We start from the raw sequence: 6,929 nt of genomic DNA on the forward strand, positions 1-6,929 counted from the left end.
AAAACACAAATAAAACAAAGAGAGAAAGCATAACAAAATAAAACTGAAACTATAACTATGAATTATCAACTAAAAATATGAAAAACTCGTAAAAACTAATCGAGAACCAAAGTGAATTATAAAAATGGAAAATCAAATAAAACTAAGAGAATTATATGAAAATGATGAAAGAAAATAAAGAAAATGAATCTAAATCTTATTCTTTTGAGCGCCATAAACGACGCTCATCAAACTACTAGCAAACAATCCCAAGCTTGCAAGTTCCAAAAACCCTAATCAACAATACCTAAATTCTCAACTTTTGAGAGAAAAAATCAATTTTAAAGCATAAAAATGAGTACTTGAAGTAATTATCAACCAAGAAAATTGAAAAATGATGAAATATAGCAGCAAAATAGGGAAAATGCTTGAACATTATAATGAAAAATGAAGCAAAATGAAATAGGAGAGAGAGAGAGAGAGAGAAAAGAGACGGGTGCATTTAAGGGGGAACGTAGAAAAGGTGCACGCCCGCGCAAAACTGGGTTACTTATGCTCAAGCAAAATTTGGTGCGCACAACACTCATGATGATGATAAACACGAACATAGGCAATTTCTAAACCCCTTTTCAGTGGGTTCAACATCCATGATTCATGAACCCACCATCTTGAACCCACCAAAGTTCAATTCTTACTCAAACCTTCCAATAAGCACAAGAACACTTCATCTTCAAAATTTGCTACCAAGATTGTTGGCAAACTAACCTCCATCATCTCAAAACTACCTAAAATCACAACAAACAAAATCAAGAAGAAAGATAAATTCAAAAAAAAAAAAAAATGGAAAGAAAGTTAGAAAGTCGGGTTGCCTCCCGAGAAGCGCTTGTTTAACGTCATTAGCTTGACGTTCTCAACCCCTTCTCAAGGGGGATCATAAAGAGTCATTCTATGAACAAGGCCAACAAAAACACCATCGTAATGAGCTTCCATTGAAGAAATTTCCACAACTCCATTAGGAAAAACTTCTTGCACCATGAAAGGACCACTCCATCTAGACATGAGCTTTTCGGGGAACAACTTCATCTTGGAATTGTAGAGGAGGACCTTGTCACCAACACAAAACTCCTTTTTCTCGATAAGCTTGTCAGGAGCTTCCTTAGAATGTGCTTTGTAGGTGCTAGCACAATCGTATGCATCAAGTTGAAGCTCCTCTAACTCATTAAGATCTAACCACCGTTGTCTCCCGCACCTGCTAAATCAAAATTAATCTTTTTGATCGCCCAAAGAGTACGGTGTTCAAGTTCCACCGGAAGATGGCAAGACTTGCCATAGACAAGACGATATGGAGTGGTGACAATAGGAGTCTTAAATGCCGTTCGATATTCCCACAAGGCATCATCAAGCTTGTCCGCCCAATCTTTTCTATTCCTAGCAACCGTCTTCTCAAGAATCTACTTGGTTTGACGATTTGACACCTCAACTTGACCATTTGTTTGAGGATGATAAGGAAGGCCAAAACTTTGATGAACCCCATGCTTTTTCAACATCTTCCGAAAAGCATTGTGCACAAAATGTGAGCCATTGTCACTAATCACCGCCTTGGGAACACCGAACCTTGGGAAAATGATCTTTTTGATCAATTTCATCACCACCTTGTGGTCATTTGTTGGGGAGGCAATGGCTTCAACCCATTTTGACACATAATCCACCGCCACGAGAATGTATTGGTTCCCATAAGAAGAAGGAAACGATCCCATGAAATCAATTCCCCAAACATCAAATGCTTCCAACTAAAGGATTGGTTGTTGAGGCATCTCATTGCGCTTTGAGATGTTCCCGGTACGTTGACATCGATTACATGACTTGACAAAACCCCATGTATCCTTAAAGAGATGAGGCCATCACAAACCACTTTAAAGATTTTAGTGGCTGTTTTAGAAACACCCATATGACCACTAATAGGATCCGAATGGCACATCTTCAAAACACTTGGCACCTCCTCATTTGGAACACAACACCTTAGCAAGCCATCAACTCCTCTTTTATACAAGATGAAATCATCCCAAAAATATTGCCTAGCCTCTCTCTTGAGCTTCTTCTTTTGATTTTTGGAGAATGAAGGCGGAAACTCCCCACATGCAAGGTAGTTTACCAAGTCGGCAAACCATGGAAGTTCCTTCACATTAATGGCATACAAGGAGTCATCAAGCATCCTATCTTCAATTGGAGAACCATCATCCTGGATTTGGGAATCTTCAAGGCGAGAAAGATGGTCCGCCACAACGTTTTTCACTCCTTTTTTATCTCTAATTTCTATATTAAAAGTTTGAAGCTCGAGAACCCAACGGATCAACCTTGGCTTGGATTCCCTTTCGGCAAAGAGATATTTGAGAGCCGCATGATCCGTAAAGACAATGGTCTTAGAACCCAACAAGTAACAACAGAACTTTTCAAAAGCATGCACAATTGCCAAGAATTCCTTCTCTGTTGTTGTATATTTCCTTTGAGCTCCATTAAGGGTCTTTGACATGTAGTAGATGACATGGAGCTTTTTATCCACCCTTTGACCTAGAACTCCTCCAATAGTCGTGTCACTAGCATCGCACATCAATTCAAAAGGCAAATCCCATCTCGGGGTTGGACAATGGGAGTAGAGATCAAAGCTTTTTTCAACTTGTTAAAAGCCTCCAAACATCTATCATCAAACACAAATACGACAGCTTTTTGAAGACGATCATTGAGAGGTTTTGCAATAAGAGAGAAATCCTTGATGAATCATCTATAGAACCCGGCATGCCCTAAGAAAGATCTCACTCCTTTCACATTGAACGGAGGTGGAAGCTTCTCAATCACTTCACGCCTTGTCCACCTCTATGCCCTTGTGAGAGATCTTGTGACCAAGGACAATGCCTTCCTCAACCATGAAATGATATTTCTCCCAATTCAAAACCAAATTCACCTTCTCACATTGAGCCAAACATTTCTCAAGATTCGCAAGACACGCCTCAAATGAAACTCCACCAACCGAAAAATCATCCATGAACACCTCCATTTCTTCTTCCAACATATCTCCAAATATGCTCATCATACATCGTTTGAAGGTGGCGGGGGCGTTGGAAAGCCTAAATGGCATTCTCCTATAGGAAAAAGTTCCATATGGACAAGTAAAAGTTGTTTTCTCTTGGTCATCCGGGTGAATAGGAATTTGGAAAAATTCGGAATATCCATCAAGAAAGCAATAATACTTGTGCCTAATTAGTCTTTCAAGCATTTGATCAATGAAATGAAGGGGAAAATGATCCTTTTTGGTGGATGTGTTTAGACCTCCATAGTCTATACACATTCGCCACCCCGTGACCGTCCTTGTAGGAATGAGCTCACCACTCTCATTCTCTACCACGACCATTCCTCCTTTCTTTGGGATAACATGGACCGAGAAAACCCATCTAGCGCTAGAGATGGGGAATATGATTCCCGCATCCAATAGCTTAGTTATTTCCTTCTTAACTTCCTCCCCCATTTGAGGGTGTAGCTTTCATTATCTTTCAATGCTAGGTGAGGCGCCCTCCTCACGAGTGATATGGTGTGAACATAAAGCCGGGCTTATACCTTTGAGGTCATCAATTGTATAGCCCAAAGCACCTTGGTGCCTTCTCAAAACACCACATAACTTTTGAGCTTGACTTTCACTAAAGGAGGAACTAACAATGACGAGATAGTAGAATTGGGGCCTAAGAATTCATACCTAAGATGTGATGGTAGAGGTTTAGCTCTACAATTGGAACACCTTTACCTTCCTTGGTTGAGGCCACTTGCAATACATCTTGACTTGAAATTCCCATACAAATGTGATCATCACTCTCCTCCATGCTCTCATTAATGACTCTTCCAAAGAAAGCCATTTCCTTGCCATGCTTACCTATCTTTTCCTTGTTCAACAAAACACACTCAACTGGATCATTAGAAGTAAGCAAGTGCTCATGCATAGAATTCACAATATCATCTAAGATTTCAACTCTCATGCAATTTTCAAGTGAAGAAGAAGGATGTTTCATGCTTTCATTCAAATCAAATTTAATAACTTCTTCTCTAAATTTAAGAGAAATCTTAGCACTTTTAACATCAATCATGGCACTAGAGGTAGCAAGAAAAGGTCTACCAAGTATGATAGGAATATTGGAATCCTCATCCATTTCAAGAACAACAAAATCAACTGGAATAACAAACTTTCCTACTCTCAAAGGAACATCTTCTACCTTACCTTTTGGAATCTTAATTGATCTATCTGCTAGTTGTAAGGTAATGTTGGTAGGTGAAAGTTCTCCTAACTCAGGTTTTTGATAAACTAAATATGGCATAAGGCTAACACTAGCTCCTAAGTCACACAAGGCATTATCAATTTGCATCTTATAGATAGATAGCACAAGGGATAGAAAAGTTTTCGGGGTCCTTCAACTTGAGCGGCATCTTGTTCATAATGATTGCACTACAATTCTCAGTCAAGCTAACCGTTTCCTCCATATCACAAGTTCTTCTCCACTCAAGATGTCCTTAAGGAATTTTGCATAATTCGGCATTTAGTCAATGACATCGGTAAATGGAAGGGTAAGATGAAGTTGCCTAAGAATCTCTATGAATTTGCCAAATTGTTCATCTAGTTTGTGCCTATTGAACTTTTGGGGGTATGGGAGCTTACATTTGATAACTTTTCTCACTTTCTCTTTTTCTTTTTCAATTGGTTTTTCGACCTCATCCTCATTCAAAGAGCTTTTTCCTTCCTCATCTTCAACCAAAACGTCCTTAGGACTCTCCTTAGCCTCACTCTTATTAGGCTCTACATTCTGAAGAATTTTACCACTCCTTGTCACTATGGCATTAATTGGTCTCTTGGGATCTACACCTTGAGATGGTAGGGAAGAAGGGCTAGCATGCTCTTTTAAAACATTTTCCAGTTGAGAAATTTGATTCTCCAACATCTTATTATGAGCCATCATGTCATTAAACTTCTTATCACTAGATGACATGTAAGTGTTCAACACCTTTATTTGATTTTCAATGACATCCTCCAAACTACCTCTAGAAGGAGATGTTTGGACATAAGAACTATCATTTTGGCCTTGAGCCTTTGGAGTGAAACCAGGTGGGGGACCCCTTTGATTGTTATTTTGAAAATTGCCCCTATTTTGGTTACTCCAATTGTCTTGACCTTGATTTTGGCCACCTTGGTTATAATTACCATAATTTTGATTATGGTTCCCATATCCTTGCCCTTAGTTTTGACCACCATAACCTTGGTGGTTATAGTGGCCTCGGAAACCTTGGTTTCAATAACCCCCATTGTGGTTGTAATTATAAAAATTCCCATTACGGTAGTTACTATTCCCATTATTTCTTTGATTATCAAATCTAGGTCCAACATTGTTATTAGACACATTGTTCGCATGTTCATTCTCATTGCCAACATAATCATCACATCCATCAAAAGAAGCATTAGGATAATTTGAAGCATCATGGTCATATGATTCCACAAATCACAAAACACATAACCATTACACATGTTGCTAGAAAAGGGGAAGGAGATTTGAGTTAGGAAATGTACCTCTGCCCTTATTTTGGGAGGGAAGAATCGGTACTTGAGATGAAGCACTCTCAAGTTCGGCTTTGATAGAGGTCATTTCCTTCCCTAATTCCGAGATTTGTGAGGACAAGTTGTTGATGGAATTGATGTGATCAACCGAGTACATCGAAGCACCACTTTTGCTTGTTGTTTCACGCTCATCATCTTGCCAATCCATATAATGCCTTACTACATCTTCAATGACGTCCACCACTTCCTCCTCCGTCTTGTTCATTATTGGTCCACCGGCTCCCGCATCAAGGCAAGATTTTCCTCGAGGGCTTAGCGCTCCATAGAATATTTGGATGATTTGATAGGTAAGAATCCCATGGTGTGGGCACTCTCTTTCGTATTCCTTATACCTCTCCCATGCCTCATAAAGACTTTCATTGGGTTTTTGCTTGAAGCTTTGAATAAGAGTTCTCGCTTCGGCCGTTTTCTTTTGAGGATAGAACCGATACAAAAACTCCTTAGTCACTTCATCCCATGTCCTCAAGGAGTTTGGTTTCACCTCACCTCCTTGTCAAACCACTCCAATGCACATCCAATGAGAGAGAAAGAGAAAAGCTTAAGGCGAATAAACTCTTGAGAAATCCCATTCACCTTGATTGTGTTGCAATACTTCTCAAACTCCTTAAGATGATTGAAGGGACTCTCATGCTTTACACCACTATATTGACGCCTCTCTATCAAAGTAATCATGGTCGGTATAATATCAACGTCAATTGCCGGTGTCGTAGGTAGAGCAATCCCACTCTCATACCTATAGGCTCCCGGAACTCCTAGCTCCTTCAATGCCACTCTAGGATTTTCTCCCATGCTTGCTTGTTCTTCTTCACTTGACGGACTAGAACTCAAAGAACGTCTAGCAACTCTTATCCTTGTAATTGTCCTCTCAACTTCCGGATCAAGTGGCACTAGAGAACGACCATATGCTCTATGCATACAATCTCGAAACAAACAATTAGTAGCACGGCTACAAATGTAGACTAAAAGAAAGAAAATCTTTTTGTATTTTTCAAATAAATGGAATAGACTCAATCTACAATAGCAAATAACCATGCCATTCCCCGGCAACGACGTCATTTTTGATGTGGGATAAACCTAGGTTGTTGGTTTCTAGATTCCCCGATCAAAAAAAAATTTGTAAAACCAAACCCAACCCTAGGTATAGGGGTAAGTCTGGGTCGAACCCAAGGGAATGTGGTATTTACTACGGTCTCAAGCTAAGCTATTCCGAAGCTTAAATGAGGGTTGGTCTAGCAAGCCTAACAACGCAATTAAACGATTACAAGAATGATATAAAGGATGCTAGGGAGTTGGGATCCACATG

The 6,929-nt window shown here is 39.6% G+C and overlaps 1 non-coding gene across 1 annotated transcript; it reads left to right on the forward strand.

Annotated features, from left to right (window-relative positions):
- The first annotated feature begins 5,919 nt into the window (after positions 1–5,919).
- LOC145580411 (small nucleolar RNA R71) lies at positions 5,920–6,025 on the forward strand. Its single transcript, XR_014099459.1, has one exon. It is a non-coding gene; the product is annotated as a small nucleolar RNA R71 (small nucleolar RNA).
- The last annotated feature ends 904 nt before the right edge of the window (positions 6,026–6,929 follow it).

This window comes from Chenopodium album, chromosome 14 (assembly GCF_948465745.1).
Source record: "Chenopodium album chromosome 14, dcCheAlbu1.1, whole genome shotgun sequence".
Classification (NCBI taxonomy): Eukaryota; Viridiplantae; Streptophyta; class Magnoliopsida; order Caryophyllales; family Amaranthaceae; genus Chenopodium; species Chenopodium album.